The following is a 20456-nucleotide window of genomic DNA, read 5'->3' as shown; positions in this document are numbered from 1 at the left end:
TTTTACAAACAAAATGTGTTTAAATAAAATGATTTTATAAATTGTCTTGAAATTGAATGATGACTTTGAAAATAGAGTACTTGGAGACCACTTGAGGTGTTGTAAATTTATGATTTGAATTGATGGCTTATGTTAATGTGTTGGCATGACTGGTTGGGTTGTGTTTTTGTGAATTGTATGAATTGTTCGGTTTTACATTTATAGACTAAATAGTATTATATTGGCCATGTCATGCTGTTAAAATTTTATTGGATGGTGGGTTTAGCTTGCTGCAGTGGGCAAGTTCTGTGGACTAGCTTATTAGAGGGGCACGAAATCCTGTTATACTCATACCTCAGTGAGAGGCGGGGTTGGATCACTCCTGAGGTTAACACTTTAGAGTTCACTTTATGCCAAGCCACAACGTGAGGGTGAACTCAGCCAACGCTAAGGAACGGCTATGTTTTCAAAATAAAAACATGATTTATTCGTATATGACTTTTTAATAGCCTTAGCGGACTCGATTTGGGATAGCCCTCGGCTAAGGTATCCTTGACAACTGAGTATGAGAATGATTTTTTGGCAAGAGCCAAATTTTTAAGAAATTCATAAGCCATGTTGATTACTTAATTTAAACTAATTGATTTTATTTGGTTGAAACAAGTTGAAAGGTGATAAATTACAATATGATGATTTATTTTATCTGTCTCTATTTACTCGGCTTTGGATATTTTAGATGGTATTTGTTTACTCACTGGGATTATATAATCTCACCACCCTCATTTTTAACCCTTTCAGACTCAAGATAGTCGGTAAATAGCTCATTTCGTTGAGGGCTACCATTGGATTGGCATGCTTCAAATTATAAGTTCACAGTTTTCTTTACTTTTGGTTATTCGGGGGCCCACTGGTTATTGTAAATTAAATTAAATACTCTGGCTTACTGTATTAAAGTATGCATGAATTTTATTTTGCTTTTACACTACAAAAAAAATATTTACGTTTAACTCTAAAAATATTATTTTATAAAAAAATAGAATATTTTATTGAATATTTCTTTTATTAATTTTTTATATCCAAATATTCATAATTTCATTTTAAATGAAGGTTTTAGATATCTAAACTTATTTTTGATTATGAAATATGTGTTTTCCACTTACGTACTACATTTTTAGTTGGTTTTGAGATTTTTGAGGAAAAATGACCAAAATGTCCTTGTGAGATAGTAATCATTTTTTTTTTATTTAAGTTGGAAATAGCTTAAAATCTTTTAGAACATGATATTTGGCAACGGTTACTCATAGGGGAAATGAGAAACTGATATTAAAGCCTTGCAGAGTTCTGGTTGACATTCTGGGTAATGAGTGTCAATCGGGGACACCGCAGTGGTTGTCACGGGCTAGAGGGGACTATCGGGTCATGACAAAATGTCATTTGAATTGATGATGTTTGTTGGAAATTACTACTTATCGTAGTATGTGAGTTTTGATGTGATTCCAAATGCAAAGCTAAATAAATAAAATTCTAGTTTATGGGACAAATTGTATCAGAGAATATGATTCCCAAGCAAACACATTGAACTAGAGGATTATATTATAATAAACGGGTTCAGTGTGTTGAAATTGCACAGGATTTTGAGAGACAGTGTGGTAAGACTAACAATTAATCATGGAGATGTGAAATTGGGAATCTTAACTATGATTACAATTCGAAAGGTTATGGAAGAAATCAATGAAGCTCTATATGACATTTTGAGCGATTAATGTGATAAAGTCAAAGATTGTAAGCTTGAGAGTGAAGGAAGTATAAAATGATACCATAACATTATAGAAATATAATCTAATACAAATATGGTCCATTAGAGATAAATGAAGGAACTTGAAAAAGATAAATTTTTTATTAATAAGGATTATGAGTATAAGTGTAGTGAAAGATGAACTATTTTCGTGGCCTTTGTACTGGAAGTTAATAAACGATTGGAGTTATAAGACAAGGAAAATGATCAGAAATGGATAATGAAAATAGTGGGATACCATAAATAATAAGTAATTATGTGTATGATGATGTATATATTGTGAATTCATTACACCATATGGGAAAGATGTCCTAAGGTGGGACTTGAAATATGTGGATTTTTGGATATGCTCTAGGAAGGAACTTCTGCATTCTAAATTCGAGATATCTTGATCTTATGACTGCAAGGACGAGATGTAATAATTAAGTGAATTATCCACTTTATAAATGTAATTGGTTGAGAACTCTTTATGGTTAGAAAGCACAAGCAAATTGGGAGTGGCATGAAGATGAAACTTACGAGTTGAAGAATGGTCATTGGTTTTGATGCTAAGCTTTGTTGTTTGGAGTCTTAAGTGCATTGGGGAGGTATTAAGATAAAGATGATGAGTGAAATTGCAAAGTTTCTTTATTGCCTTATATATTGGCATGTAAGAGAAAGAAAAGTTAAAGAGTTTCTGAGATGGCTACATAAAAATAAATTAACATGTGGAGTGTTAAGATGAATAATATGTTGACTGAAGTCCAATCTTAAGAAATAAAGTAAGCCTTGTTAAAGACTAAAGAGGTAGTGAGGGAAAGGTTAGATGAATGTATGGGATATTGATAAGAGATGTCAATACCAAGTGATGAAAGTGTGAATGAAGATTTCAAGGATGATATAGCAAATGAGTTTATATAGAATATTGTTACGAGAATTTACAAATCTTGTCTTGACTTTGTTGAAAGGAAAGGATTAGTGACAACACAAGTAAACCACGTGGTATGCTAGAAATCCTTGGATAATAATTGAAGCATGAGTAGTTGGGCATGCCTTTATGGAAATGATATACTTAGAGTATAAAAGAGCACATAAGTGATTAAGTGTTTCAAGAATGTTTAAATGCCTTTGAGAAATAATTATAAATTATACGAGATGAGTATAAGATGCGTGATTTTGAAACTTGCTAAGGAGTCAAACGGCTAAGTCTTGAGTTAAGTGATCACTTGCTGTGAGACATAAGTTTAAGATAGATATTCCCAAGGAAATACTCAAGAGAAGTTCTGCCATGGATCTCGTGAAAGTAAGCATTAAGTTATATGATCATAAAAAGGAAGCCATAAGTTGAGAGTGATACTTGTATTGACATTGAAAAGTACTTGAGGAGAATCTAGTTTTAAGTCTTGTAATTTCAAGTACAATTTGTAAATTGGTTAAGGAAGAATGATGTTATATTCGTATGAAAGAGTGGAACAAATAATGATAGAAGTTGACCTTGATAATGAAGTCGGATAATGAAACTTTCCTAATATATTATGGAAATTGGAATTCGAAAATGCTTAAGGCATACATGATTTAAATGAGTCTGAGTTTTAAGTGACAAATCAATATCGGAATGCAAGAAGAATACAAGGTAATGTAAAGGCATGAAGGATAATCGAGGAAAAAGGATGACCCTTAGGAATTATGGTATTACATAAGATGCAATGATCAAGCTATGATAAATCTTTGAGACATCAATAGGATTATAAAGCATACACACATAATAGATTATAATTCAATAGAGATGACATTGTGATGCAATGATATATAGTACAAGGAAACTTAAGCATATAATTGGAAATGATAAGAAGAAAGTATAAGTATGTAAATAATGTGGAACTATGCACTGGCATGATGAGAATTTGTATGAATTATGAAGATTATTCTATTGAATCTTGGTTATGGATGGGAATGAACAAAGAGAAATTAGTCTGAAGGCATTTGAAAACAGAGACCTGTATACATAATGAGGAATATGGACATTTTGAATGTTCGTGTATATGTATATGTGGAGTTAGTGATGTACTTAACTAAAATGAAGAATGGTTTTAGTGGTTCGAGATTTGAACTCAATATATTTGATGAGTTGTATAGATAATGTAACGATCAAGAATCTTATCAGAAGTCGATTTATGGCGACCCAAGGAATTTTGGGGAAATAGTTAAGGGAATGTAACCTATAGTGCGATTAAGCCATATGAGATGGATTAATAGGATTAAGAAGATTGAAATTTCCTAAGTGTGGCGTGTTAAAGATTGAAATAGTTAAGGGAATGTTAATAATTGAAATTATTAATCTTCCCTAACGCTGAGGATATGTACAGGAATGAGTATGGCGTGTTAGTGATGCCGTAAACTACACAATAGTGTATGAGGATAGGATGAATGAATGAAAGTCGAGAAATTTGATATGGAATGAAGTAATAAGATAGTCATTAGTATACCTAAATAAGTATAAAATGCGATCGAAATTGGTATGACTGAGAGGGAGTTATGGTTCAAGTTTAATGATAGTAATAGAAGCATGCTTGGTGTCTCGATATAAGAGATCATAATTGTGAAGGTTATTGTTGATCTGATTTTAAAGGATAATAATAGACATAAGTGAAGTACTCGAGTTGAATTGGAGGTAAATGGGGTGAACAAATCGAAATTCGCTATAAAGGGGAGGACATAAGAAGTCAAGCATCAGATGAGAAAGCAATACCCCCACTTTTTCACTGAGTTCAGTAAATGAAATTTTGAGGTCAAAATTTTATTTTAAGGGGGGTAGTCCTGTCAAGCCCGACTCTACAATATGTTTATTATGCCATTCTTACATAAGAATGTATGTTTACTTACTTGGATACCTCGAAAATCGTTAAAGAACGGTAATGTACCAAATGGTACAATTAAGTTGAATTAAGCCTCAAACTAGTCCAAATAGAGATTTTAAGATGAAATTGAGAATTTTAAAACCCCAGTATGACTTAAAATGGTGATTCGGAGTTCGAGGACAGATTTGGAGTGAAATTGAAATTTTCATAATCTAAAGGAAAAATGGTCATTTTACCACTCGAGGTTAAAATTGGAATGTTGGAAGAAGTTTTTAATTAAGATTGACTATTTAGAACATAATTTGAGTTTTAGAAGTGAAAAATTTTAATTTCGGCATTTTTTGAGCATAAAAGGCAAAATAGTCATTTTGCCTCCCAAGGGCAAAATCGAAATCTTACACCTCCCAACACTTGTCCAACACATAGATTTTACCCAATATTATCATAGATAATTGAAGGATTTTATGTGGTGGAGAAAGAAAGCCTAATAGTTAAGAATTTAAAAATGGACCAATGGTAAGGTGGTAAGTGTCAAGCTTTTTATTTTTTTATTGTTTTCCTTATAAATTAGCACAAAATCAGCCCATTTCTCATTCTTATGGCCGGCCATAGCAAGAACAAAGGAAGAAAAGAAGAAGAAAAACCCTAGAGTGAAAATTCAAGAGAAAATTGGTGGATTTCAAGTAATCAAGCAATTAAAGGTAAAATTTCTTAATTTTGACTTGTGATCTACCTTTCCCATGCATTCTTTTGCATTTTCCATGGTTGAATCACATGATTTCGTGATGGGTACCTTGCTGATCAAACCCTAGGAGATAGAATTTGATGATGATTTAGATAGATTTTTAAGATATATGGATGTTTTTAGTTGTTTATGGTGTTAAGTGTAAGAATTAAGCTTGAAATTCATATATTCCTCATGAGTTCATCATGGGCTGAATCTTCCTTGTAGAGTGTTGATGGTGGATTTGATTTTATTTCAAGTGAATTGGTTAGGAAATGATGAATTATGGTGAGAAAATCAAGTAGGAAAAATCATAGTGTTGATGCACCCACCATAGCCAAAATTCTCAAGAGAAAATGTGAAGATGATTTTTCTAAATTTTATGCTATGTGACTTGTGTTTGATGGTTTGGAGAATTGGAAGAAAAATGGACTTAATTGGAGTTGAATTGGAGTTGAATTGGACATATTGGCCAATTAATTAGGTGATAGATCGAATTAGGCCAATACCGTTTTATTTAGGTACAGAATTGAATTTGTGTAGAACATCGTGTTTAGACGATAATCCGAACAATTTGCATTCCATTTCATACATTAGTAAAGAGCTTGAAATAGATTTATAATGGTATGACACAGTATATTGAATTATGTGTCGTGTATTGTATATAGGTGGTAAGCCCTCTAACAAGGGTAAAGACGTTGTGTCAAAGGATTGAGAATATGAGTATTTCAAACTGCTAATACAGTGAGTAACCTTATCATCATCTTGATTATCTGAAGTGAATTTTAATTCATTTTTGTGATTTTATGAAAAATGAGTTTAAATGGTAAATCTTTATGTTTTATAAGCAAAATGTGATTAAACGAAATGATTTTATAAAATTGTCTTGAAATTGAATTATGGCTTGGAAAATGGAGTAATTGGAGACTGTTTGTTGTGTTATAAATCATGGTTTGAATTGAATGGCTTATGATAATATTGGCATGAATGGTTGGATTTGGTAAATGTGCTGAAAAAGTATGAACTATTGATTTGCCTTGAGAGGCTGTAAAATAAAATAATTGCCATGTCATGCTGTTAAATTTTATTGAATTGGTGGGTTATAAATTGGTCGCTATAGTGGACGGGTTCCGTGGACCAGCCTATTAAAGGGGAACGGTAACCCTATTATATGTTTACCTCAATATAAGAGGCGCAGATGGATAACTCCTGAGGTTAACACTTTAGAGTTCACTTCATGCTAAACCACCACGTGAGGGTGAACTCAACCAACGCCAAGGAACGGCTATGTTTTCAAAATAAAAACATGATTTATGCGTACATCACTTTTTAACAGCCGTAGCGGACTCGGTTGGGATAGCCCTCAACTAAGGTATCCATGATAACTGAGTATGAGAATGATTTTGGCATGAGCTAAACATTTCAAGAAATCATAAGCCTCGTTGTTTATTTGGGTGAAATGAAGCTATTTTATCCTATTAAAATGAGTTCGAAATGTTGTGAATCATTTTTATGCTAATCTATTTTATCTGTCTCCATTTACTCTGCTTTAGATATTTTAGATGATATTTGTTTACTCACTGGAAATATATAATCTCACCACCCTCTTTTTCACCCTTTTCAGGCTCAAGATAGTCGGTAGATAGCTTATTTCATCGAGAGCTACCATTGGATTTGCATCTTCAAAAACTGTAGGTTTAACGCTTTTGATACTTTTGGTCGTTCGTGGGCCCACGTGTCACTATAAATTAAATCTTATGCTTTGGTTATCTGTATTACAGTATGTATGAATTTATTTAGCTTTTATGCTACAAAAATTATTTACCGGTAATTCTGTAAATATTGTTTTATAAGAAAATAAAATGTTTTATTGAATATTTTTATTTTAATTTAAATAGGTATAGTTTCACTTTAAATGTATGTTTTAGACATCTAAACTTATTTTTGATTATGAAATATGTGTTTTCCACTCGCATACTATATTTTTAGCTGGTTTCGAGATTTTTGAGGAAGGATGACTAAAATGCCCCCTGTGAGAAAAAAAATATTTTTCTATTATTTTGATTCGGAAATAGTTTATAATCTCTCAAAACATGATATTTAACAACTGCTGCTCACAGGGGAGGTGCGAAAACTGATATTAAAACCTTGTGAGGTTCCGGTTGGCATTTCGGGCAATGAATGTCCATCAAGATGTCACGGAGATTATCACAGGTTCGAAGGGAGTACCGGGTCGTGACAGCATCACAATCCTGATCAAATGCAATATCCCAATGGATGACATCATCCAGAGTATTCTCCACAGGTGGCATCACAATCATCACTCGGAGTAATCTCTCCACAGATGGTATCGTAGACAACAGGTGGGAATCATAGGTTAGATTTTTAACCACTACCCCTATTTACCATCATCCCTGAGGCACGGACATAGTCATCATTGCACAGCAGGCGAGAATCAAAAGAGGGACAAAACAACCGTCCCTACTTACCACCATCACTATCGGTGGAAAATGTATTGTCACAGGGATATGGACAAACTCAACCTCATTCTATCCATCATCCAAAATTCCTCCACGAATGGAACATGCATAAACAACATCATAACATCGTTTGGAATCATCCACGGACGGAAGATACATACCTCACATCATAACATTGTTTGGAATCATCTACGGATGGAACATACATATCTCACATCATATCATCGTCCGAAATCATCTATGGATAAAAGATACATACCTCACATCATATCATCATCTGAAATCATCTATGGATAGAACATACATATCTAATATCATATAATCGTTCCGAATTGTCTTCAGATGGAACAAATAATCCACTTCATATCATCATCCAGAGCCATCCACGGATGGAATATACATATCTCACATCATATCATCGTCGAGAATCATCTACAGATAGAACATACATGTCTCATATCATATCATTATCCAAAATCATCTACAAACGCAACATACATGCCTCACATCATATCATCGTCTAGAGTCATCTACGGACGGAATATACATACCTCAGATCATATCATCATCCGAAATCATCTACGGATGCAACATACATATCTCACATCATATCATCAATTGTAAATATCTACAAATGGAATATACATATCTCATATCATATCATCGTCCAAAATCATTCACGGATGGAACATACATAAGTCACATCATATCATTATCTAGAATCATCTATGGGCAGAAAATACATACCTCACATCATATCAACATCTGTAATCATCTATAGATGGAACATATATATCTCACAACATATCATCGTCTGGAACCATCCATGACAGAATATACATATCTCATATCATATCATTGTCCAGAATCATCCATGAACGGAACATATTCCTCACCAAAATTATAATTCATCATACTAGTCATCGTGACATATTCAATCATTCGTAATCATGCCTTATTTCTCATCTCAAGAACATAATCATTGGCATGTTAATTACTTAGCCTAGGACAAACCTTCTAGGCAATTCACATAATTCTCATAACATTCATTAGTCTAGACATAACACTTCTAGATGTATTCATCATGTACACATTCGCATTAACTTCGTTAGCCTAGGCATATTCCTTCTAGGCGTATCATGTTAGTCTCGTAAAATTCACTAGTCTAGAAATAACGTTTCTAGATGTATCAACCATATAGACACTTAACATAGTGTCATCGTTTCCATTATATTAACTCATATTGACATCAACATCATTAGCCTAGGCATATTCCTTCTAGGCATATCACATCATTCTCACATATTTTTTAGTCTAGGAATTCTACCTCTAGACATTATTATAGCTTAAAGATAGCATACATTATGCATTATCATAATTTAAGCATATATGTAGCCTAGTCATTATTCTCTTATGCATAAAAGTTTTCCAACTCACCTTGATAATTCAAGGGTGTGCCTCTATCCAGACTTGCACACTTTAGCTCAACAACTTAATATTCACAAATGGGTAGAATTCTTACTCCCAATGGTCACCTAGCATTTAACAACACATATTCATTAGCATTTACACCATAATTCTCAATTTCATAGCCAAATCCTAGCTTTCAGATTATTTCTAGCTTTTTTCAAAATAGCTAAACCTTTAGCATATTAGCAAATAAACTCAAATCCTTCAACAATGGGGTAATCCATGCCTTAGAAGTTGAGTTATGCTATTGTTTACCCTAAATATCCAATCAACTCAAAAGGGAAATTATTTCTCCAAAGTTGAACCAAGATTAAATTTGAGTTAGTAACCATTTAAATCGAAAATCAATCTACAGTAATGCTTTATCTTATGTCTAGAAGCATTCCCTAGCTCCATATTTACTCTAAACAACTCCAACTACTTCAAAAATTCATTTTTGGAAGCTAAGGTTTGGTTTTAGAGAGAGGTGGAGATTCACCAACTAAGCTTTTTGTAGTGAAATCTCTCACTTTTAGCACTTCAAATCCAAGATCTAGCATTAGAATGTGAAGGTTTTGAGTGACATGAAATTTGAGAGAAATTATATGAGAGAATAAAGAAATAGGAGAAAATGAAGGATCTTTTAATTTTGGAGCTTTTACGCTTGATTTTTGTTGATTTGGCACCTCAAGATCAACTATGGGAGCTTGGTACTCAATCCTAAACCAGATTGTTTACCCCAAATCTCATTTCTTGCCCTAGGATAGACTATAAGGGTTCTGTACTCAATCCTTGGCCAGTGCTATTATTTACCCCCTAAACTTTACTTCACAAATTATTTACCCCTAAATTTTTACTTCACAAGTTCGATCCTCCAAGCACTAAGATAGACTCTTGAGGTTCAAATTCGTAACAATTAGTTGTTTTGAGGCATAAACTCATTCCAAATCTTCCCCACAACCTCCAGTCTTTCATATTTCACTTGAAGCAACACACAAGTCCATCATACACACCAATCTCTCATTCATGCCTTATGTCGCATGGCATATCAATTAAGAGGTAAAAATTACATACATATATACTCAATTTAGTGTCAAACATATGCACTATATCAAATCAGAGCATATGAAATCAGGGTTTAACTTTAAAGTCATCATCATACTAGGCTCCATAGGCTCACTCTAGTAGCCTAGCATAATCACAATATTCGGCATCCATAATTCGATTACCTCAAAGTATTTCATCAAATATCAACCATATTTCAATCATACATCTCCCATCTCAAGGGTACATCATTCATCCCCAAAGAGTATTCCCATTGGTATACATTGTATTAGGCTTATCCTTAAAGTCGCATCAAAGTAATTATCCATAGGCACACATTAGTTGCCAAGGCATCATAATAGTTTCGAATCACTTCCATCTAAGCCTATTCGAGGCTATGCAATGTCATGCATAAATTAGATCATAATCTTTGAGTGGTCTTCCCTGGACATAGTCACATTATCGACTGGAGTAATCTCTCAATAGTCAGCACCACCCCTGGTAATCTCCCAAGAGGTGGTATCACATCATTGACTAGAGTAATCTCCTGATGATTAGCATCACCCAGGGTAATCTCCCAATAGGCGGTATCATAGCACTACAAGTGGGGATCACAGGTAAGATTAAACCACAGCTCTTGCTTACCTTCATCCCCTGCATACACACACACATAGTCACATGGTAACAGGATCCACTAATCCTCAAGTCAAATCAATGGTTGGAGCTCATTCCTCGAATAAAACACCTTTCACAATGAGACCATCATGTCTGTGTCTTTCCATATGTCCACAACATAATAGCAATCACATTATTGAGCTTCACTAAATTTATCAACAAATCGGCAATCTAATCCAACATTGTAGTATCACCCTCACAATGATTTAGTTACCACATATCTAGTAGTCATTAACTCATACATCACCTAGATGTTTAATAACTCATGCTTCTTAATGGCATCCATAATTACCTTGTCAATTCATAGGCTCCATGCCAAATATTGCAAAACTTAAGCTCATCCTTGGAGCTAATTGGTTTATTAGCCTCGTCAAGTTGTGACCATATGTCGTCTATGTCAAACACCGAGGCTTGCCCTCTAGCTAATTCACGTACTTTTAGCCTTAGCCACATTATATCAAATCAAATTTTTGGAATACTAAACCACTGGGCTAGAGCCAAAATCAACTTCAAGTGGGCTGCTATATCCATATGCATCACATAAGTGCATATAAAATTTCTAGGGACTCCATATCAATTACACGAAAACGCAATAGTCCTATCTCATCCTCCATGACTAAAATTCATGGGATCACATTCCCATTAATATTTTCTTATGAGCATTTTGCCCCAAAATCCTTTTAAAGATGGCTTGTCTCTTAAAGTGTCATTTTTACCCGAGCCAAAGCAACACTAATCAAATTTCAAAGACAACATTCGAAAGTAGGTTGGCTTACTAAAACTTGGGAGTTTGTGCAGCCTCCTAATGGTGTTGTAATAACAAAACATGAACAAGACTTTACATTATTCCCTACTTACTACGCTGATTGACACAGACTAACTTAAGACTCTTTATAACCTAGGTTCGTTTTGATTCTAACTTTGTCATGATCCAAATCTGAGCACCATGACTTGCACATGAGCCCAACAAGCAAGCCCACTAGACCTGAGCAAGCCTTCATAATTTTAAGTCTTGATAAACATATATCCTAATCATAAGTCCTCATAGCCAACATAATTTCATTAACTTAAATCTCTTAGCATTCATCATTAATCCCTCGGCTCACAATAACTTTCAGGACTTAAACATAACATACATATAGCCATGCTTTGGCTAATTCACTAAGTCATTAAACATCCATTACATAGGATAAGGCAACTTCATGCCGTCATATTTCCTTTATGACATACTTTATATACATAATGAAAGCATACATAACTATGACTCAGACTGTGACACAGCAGAGATTCATTGTCAATACATAACATACTACTTGTAAAAATCACGTGTCTGTCTAAATGACAACACTAGCCACCAAACCTTCCTATCTATTTATCTACACAATACAATTAGAATGGGTGAGTCACAGTAGTACTCAATGAGTGGAAGATAAAACAGTTGTTAATGTGTAGGGATAGCTGCCAATACAAAATGGGGTAGGTTAGACATCACCTGTCGATCATAGTCTGTCATATCATGGTTGTCACACTATGCTGCATATTTGACTATTAACATATTAAGGTGGTATAATCATCCTCACCTTACTCATTCAATATCATTATCAACACAACCTCTTATTAGTTTAATTTATCATATGAATCGGCCCACCATATGGTGTTTAACATACATGGCTTAAAACTCTCACCTCAATCCTAAATCATAAGCTCCTCAAGAATGCAACGCATCATAATCAAATCTTAATTACATATGGCTTTTACCTTAAGCCTTTGCATTAATCATCATTTCATAACATCATATAACATAATTCACATTTCAAAACCTAAGGCATGCCACTACGTAGTCATCACATCATATCATAGAGTGGTCTCCCCTGAACATTAGCAAATCACGCACGATGACCAGCCGAAGGAGAAACAAATCACGCCAAGTGCCAAAGTAACTGACAGAATATCAAAGTTATCGTTCGGAGCATTTTCTCCATAGACAGCATTATAGTCCTCGTCCAGCGTAATATCCCAATGGACGGCATCATCCGGAGTATTCTTCACTAGTGGCATCACAATCATCATTCCAAGTAACCTCTCCATGGATGGCATCGTACACAACAGGTGGGAATTTCAACCACTGCCCATGTTTACCACCATCATCCTTGCATAGCAGGCGAGAATCACAAGCCGGACAAAACCACCATCCTTGTCGACAGAACCTGCATAGCCACAGGGATATGGACACACTCAACCTCATAATATCCATCATTCGAAATTCCTCTATTCATGGAACATGCATAACCGACATCATAACATCGTCCGGAATCATCCATGGTTGGAGCATGCATACCTTACATCATATCATCGTCCAAAATCATTTACAGACAGAACATACATATCTCACATCACATCATCGTTTGGAATCATCTATAGAGGGAACATACATACCACACATCATATCATCATCCGAAATCATCTATGGACGGAACATACATATCTCATATCATATCATCGTCTAAAATTATCTTCAGATAGAACATACATATTCCACATCATATCATTGTTTGGAACCATCCAGGGACAAAATATACATATCTCATATCATATCATTCATCTGGAATCATTTACGAGCGAAACATACATACCTCACATCATATCATCGTCTGAAATCATCTACGAATAAGACATACATACCTCACATCATATCATCATTTAGAATCGTCTACGTATGGAACATACATATCTCACATCATATCATCATCCAAAACCATCCACGGATAGAATATACATATCTCATATCATATCATCATCAGAAATTATCCACATTATCCACGAACAGAACATATTCCTCAACACAATTATAATTCATCATACTAGTCATCATGACATATTTAATCATTCATAATCATGCCTTATTTCTCATCTCAAGAACATAATCATGGGCGCGCTAATTACTTAGCCTCGAACAATCCTTCTACGCAATTCACATAATTCTCATAACATTCACTAGTCTAGACATAGCATTTCTAGATATTTTCATGATGTGCACATTCATATTAACTGTAAAACTCGACCCTATAAACACATGTCATGACATACATGCACTAAGTAGCATGTTATTACACTAGAAAAGTTCCAAAGAATAGATGAAACCCGATATTGTACCTAACGGTACACTTGAGTTGCTTTAACCCCGAACTAGTTCAAATAGGAATCGTATGATTAAATTTAATATCTTATAGTCCAGGAATGATTAAAAATGATTGTTTAGAGTTTGAGGGTTCATTTGGGGAAAAATTAGAAATTTTGATATTTAGGGGCAAAATTATCATTTTGCCACCTAAGATAATAATTTGATCATGGAGTGAAATTTTTTACCAAGATTAACTATTTGGAGTATAATTTAAGGATAGGAAGTGAAAAAGTTTAATTCTGGTAATTTCTGGAGTGTAAGGGAAAAATCGTAATTTTGCCACCTACAAACAAAATTTGAGATTTTGAGAGAATTTGAATCAAATTTGACAAATTGGAGAATGGTATAAGTATAAGGGATGAAAAAATATGTCTATGGGCAATTTTTCAGTTTTTGGGGGAAAAATGTAATTTTTAACTTTTATGGGGGCAAAAGTGTAAATTTCAAAAATTACTCCACCGAGACTTTGGATAAGTCTGAGAATTTTATTTAAGCTATGGATATGTGGGACAAGTGTATGGTGAAAATTTGGAAACAAATGGATGAAATTTTAAAAATGGCCCAATGGGAAAGTGACACATGGCACTTTTTAATGATTTAATATTATTTTAATGAAAAGCCAGCCCATTTAAACCCCATTTTAAGTGATGGCCGGCCATAAGGGAGAACAAGAGAGAAAATAGAGAGGAAAAGAAGAAAAAAAGAAAAACCAAAGAGAAACAAGAAAATTCAAAGGGGAATTCGCGTTTTTTGCCCGTTTACGCGTCTAATGATAAGATTTTTCGACTTTAGCTTGATTTCTACCTTTCCTATGCCTTTGTTTCCATTTAGCATGCTTGAGGAGAGAGATCTAAAAGTAACATCAAGGGCTGGCCGAATTTCGAGGGGGGAGAAATTGAAATTTTTAGGTTTTGAGTTTTAGTTAAATTGATAGTTTTAGTTAGTTAAATGTGTTTAGAAATTAAATTGGGCAAGAAAGCATTAAATTTTCACAATACCCACCCTTGGCCAAATCTGCAATGAGGTACAATGATGATGATCTGATTTTTATTCTAAGAGAAATGAAAAGAAAATGATGAAAAATGGTTAAATGTGGTAGAAAAACAAAGTAAAAAATTTACCGAGTTAATGTTCCATTTTTGGCCGAATTTTCCAAGGAGAAAAGTGAAATGATTTTGGTGATTTTAGAAGGTTATTGGCTGATAATTAATGGTTAGAAATGTTGGAGAGAGAATGGGACGATTTAGAGCTAAAACGGAGCGCGTTAGCAATTTATCGGGTAAAGTGGCAAAAATATATTAATACTGCGTTTAAGCCGTTTTAGGCTATTGCATTTCATATCATGCATTAGTATATGATTTAAGTCAATTATATAGAGATTTAACATCAATGTGATGAATTGGGTAAATTTTGTAATGTGTTTAGGAGGAGAGCCTTCCGGTAAAGGCAAGGAAGTAATACCCGACGAACAGTGATCGGGGCACCTAAAAATTAGTTAATTTGTACAAACTGTGAGTAAACCTATTATTATTGTAAATTATCTAGAGTTTATTTTTAAATGCTTTTTATGTATTTTATGAAACGAAAACGAGATTAAAACGGGATTTTTGATGTTTTAGAAATAAATGTGACAAATAAAAATATATTGTGTTGATTATGAAATTGAGTAATTGAAGGCTGCTAATTATTTTGAAATATATATTTTCCTATGAATGGCTTATGAAATATAAGTATATGTGGCTATATTTGATAAATTGTATTGAAAATTTAAGTAAGCTGCTTTTACTATGCAGGCTGGGTCAATAAATAAAAGCCACGTTATACTGTCGAAATTTTATTAAAATTGATGGGTTTAGTCACTATAGTGACGAGTTTTCATGGACTGCCTATTAAAGGGGCACGGTAAACCCGGTTTCATAGTTACTCCAGTTGTAGAGGCGAGGAGGGTAACTCCCGGGGTAGTGTTCGAGTTCACTTCGCGTCGAACCCCCACGTGAATGTGTAACTCAGCCAACGCTAAGGAACGGCTTGTTTTCAAAACTAGAATGTGTTTAACATGTAAATATCTTAACAACCTTGGTGGACTCGGTTAGATGCCTCGACCAAGGTATCCTCGAGGATTAAATTTTGGCTTGAGTCATGTTTTTAATAAAGGTTATAAGCCTTGACAACTGTTTTGGTAAATTACAAATGTTTTATGGTTTAAGAAAGAAATTGAAAACCTTATGAAATGGTTTGTGACTTGTTGTTTAAACTTGCCTCCATTTTACTCGCCTTTAGATATTTATGATAATGTCTGTTTACTCATTGGGATTGTAAAATCTCACCCACCTCCTTTTCAAACATTTCAGGTCTGTGGTAGCTTGTAGATACCCTATTTTGTCGAGGATTGCAGTTGACATCCCTACCTCACAGACAGTAGGTTACTATCACCAGTACTTGGTGTATTCATGGGCCACTTGTCATTGTAATTATTATTGTACATTATAACTTTGTAAATTATTGTATGCATGAATTTATTTTATTCTCACGCTACAAAAATTATTTATGTATAGTTTTATAAAAATTGTTTTATAAGAAAATGAAATATATTATCAAATATTTTTATTTAATTTAATTAGCCAACTTTTCACTCTAAATGAATGATTTAGATTACAAAAATTTATTTTTAATCAGCAGTGGATATTTTTCTACCATACGTTGTATCTTTATCAGGTTTCGAAATTTTTTGGTAAAAATGACCAAAATACCCCTATGTGGCGAAAATTTTATTTTGATTTTTTTCGATCTAAAATAGTTTATAGTTTCTTAAAGCTCGATATTTAACAACGATTGCTCACAGGAAAGGCAAGAAACTGATTTGTTAGCCTTGCAGGGTTCCGATTGGTATTCCGGATAATGAGTGTCAATCGGGACGTCGCGACGGTTGTCATGGGCCCGAGGGAGGTTCCGGGTCATGACATTAACATTGTTAGCCTAGGCATATTCCTTCTAGGTGTATCATGTAAGTCTCATAACATTCACTAGTCTAGACATAATGTTTCTAAACGAATCGACCATATAAACACTCAACATAGTGTCATTGTTTGTATTAGATTAACTCATATTCATATAAACATCATTAGCCTAGGCATATTCCTTCTAAGCGTATCACATCATTCTCACATATTTTCTATTATGAGAATTTTACCTCTAGACATGCTTATTGCTCATACGTAGCATACATTATGCATTATGATCATTGAAGCATATATGCACCCTAGTCATTATGCTCCTATGGATAGAAGTTTTCCCACTCACCTTGACAATTCATGGTGTTATTGTATTCACACTTGCACATTTTAGCTAAACAACTTAATATTCATAAATGGGTAGCCATCTTACTCCCAATAGTCACCTAGCATTTAACAACAAAAATTTATTAGCATTTACATCATAATTCTCAGTTTCATTGCCAAATCCTGGCTTTCATATTATTACCAACTTTTTTAAAAATAGCTAAATCTTTAGCATATTAACAAATAAACTCAAATCCTTCGACAATGGGTTAATCCATACCTTAGAAGTTGAGTTAAGCTATTGTTTGCCCCAAATATCTAGTCAACTCAATAAGGTAATTTTTTCTCCAAAGCTGGACCAAGCTGAATTTGAGTTACTAACCGTTTAAATCAGAAATCAATTGACAATAATGCATTATCTTACCTCTAAAAGCATTCCCTAACTCCATATTTACTCTAAACAACTCCAAGTGCTTAAAAAATTCATTCTTGGAAGCTGAGGTTAGGTTTTGGAGAGAGAAAGTGAAAATTCACCAACTAAGCTTGTTGAAGTGAAATCTCTCATATTTAGCACTTCAAATCCAAGATCCAGCATTAGAGTGTGAAGGTTTTGATGGGGTGAAATTTGAGAGAAATTGGATGAGAGAATAAAAAGTAGGAGAAAATGAAAGATTTTTTTATTTTGGGGTTGTTAAGCTCGATTTTTACTGATCTAGCACCTCAAGATTAATTATGGGAGCTTGGTACTCGATCTTGGACTAGATTGCTTACCCCAAATCGTATTTCCTACCCTAGGATCGACTACAAGGCTTCTATACACGATCTTGGGCCAGTGTTATTATTTACCCTTAAATTTTCTTCACAGATTATTTAGCCCTAAGTTTCTACTTCACAGGATCAATCCTCCAAGCACTGGGATCGACTCTTGAGGTTCAAATTCATAACAATTGGTTCTTCTAAGGCCTAAACTCATTCCAAATCTTCCCCATAACCTCCAATCATTCATATTTCACTTGAATCAACACACAAGTCCATCATACACACCAATCTCTCATTCATGCCTTATGTCACAAAGCATATCAATTACCATGGCAAAAATTAAATACATATCATACTCAATTTAGTGCCAAACATATGCACTATATCATTCATGTGCCAAGCACATGAACAACATCATTTTAGCTTTTACATACTAATATATTCCTTGACCATTTCTCTACGAACAGAGGCATTCCTTGAATTCTTATACATATACAATTTAGTTCAATTTAGTCCATTAATTAACTTGGTTTACCTTACATAGTTCGTATCAAAAATCAAGGGTGTTACAAAAGTTTAATGCTATCATATAATTTTAGGAATTTCTTTTAAAGTAGGAAACAATTTCCTATAAGTTTCCCAAATTAAAGTGCTATCTTTAATTTTAGGAATTTCTTTTAAGCAAGTAACAAATTCCTATTCTTTATGGATAACCCAAACTTAAAATTCTATCCTTAATTTTAGGAATTCACTTTCAAGTAGGAAAATATTTTCTATTTTTTATGAATCACCTAAAACTAAAATAGATGGCACCAAAGTGCTCTTAAAACTTCAAAAATCATGAGCCAAACTCATGAACGAAGCTGTTGAAAATTTTTAACAAGTGTGTTTAACAATTAAACACAAATTCTTGGAGAATTTAGCTACGAAAATCGATCATAGTTGCCTAAAATTTCTACATTGAACCTTAATTTGTTATTTAGGAACCCAAAAACATGATTCTTATGAAGCTTTTCAAATCACATTCAAGTTTGGTTGAAACATGCAATAATTTAATTTGATAAAACTATTTTTGAACAATTGAAAAAACTGCTTATAACACTTGCCTAATATTAGTAAAAATAATCAACACACTAGTCTCCAAAACACCTCAAAATTATTCGATTTTAACTTGGTTTTGCAAGCCTTTTAATCCATTCATTAATTCTTAACTTAAACATGATTTTAAACCTTTCAAAATATGTTTTAAGTGGATTAAACACATGTTGTCCATATTTGAATTAAAATAGAAGAACAAATTTTAAAGAAAGCCTTGAAATCCGATATATGCTAAATCAACACACAAATCACTCCTATTGATTATCACCAAGAATCAATCATACAAATTACATGAAAAATGTCAAACAAGGGCTCTAATACCACTATTGGTGTCATGCCCTGTGAGACGCTGTCAAGCTCGATTAAAAGACGATGTTGTACCAAGTGGTACAACTAAGTTAAATCGAGCCTTGAACTAGTTCAAATAGAAATTCTAATAAGAATTTGAAAATTTTAAAACCCACAGAATGGTTTAGAATAGTGATTTGGAGTTCAAAGTCCAGTTTGGAGTCCATCAGAAAAATTGACCAATTAGGGACAAAACCGTCATTTTACCATTTGATGACAAAATGGAGATTTTTAGCCAAGATTTGATCACATTTGACCAAGAATATTTATATGAAATATAATTATGATTATTGGAGTATAAAATGATGTTTAGCAGTGAAAAATTGTGATTCCCGGTATTTTTGAAGCACAAGGGTAAAATGGTAATTTTTCCATTAGAGGACTAAACGGAAATTTTTATAAAACGATTTTTGCCTCATTTGGTTAATATTGATCAATATTAGTGTTATTTGAGATTGAAAAGTAGAAATAATGTGATTTCGGTACATTTCAGAGTATAGGGGTAAAATCGTAATTTTTCCTCTCCGAGGGCAAATCGGTAAATTTTTTACCCCAACACTTATCAAGACCAAGGGATTTTAATTGTGGTAGGATTGGATAAATACCAGAATATTTGTGGTGAAAAATTAAGAAGAAAGTCAAAAAGTTAAAAAAAAAATTGGGCCAATAAGCATGTGACACGTGGCATGCTTGATTATTTTATTATTTTCTATAGAAATCAGCCCATTAAATCCCCAATTCTCTCACCATATTCGGCCTAGGCAACCAGCAACAAGAACAAAGGAAGAACAAAGGGAAAAACAAAAAAC

This window comes from Theobroma cacao, chromosome 6, assembly GCF_053813885.1.
Source record: "Theobroma cacao isolate CCN51 chromosome 6, ASM5381388v1, whole genome shotgun sequence".
NCBI classification, from domain to species: Eukaryota; Viridiplantae; Streptophyta; class Magnoliopsida; order Malvales; family Malvaceae; genus Theobroma; species Theobroma cacao.
The sequence above is the reverse complement of the archived record's forward strand: the minus strand, read 5'-3'. Positions refer to the sequence as shown.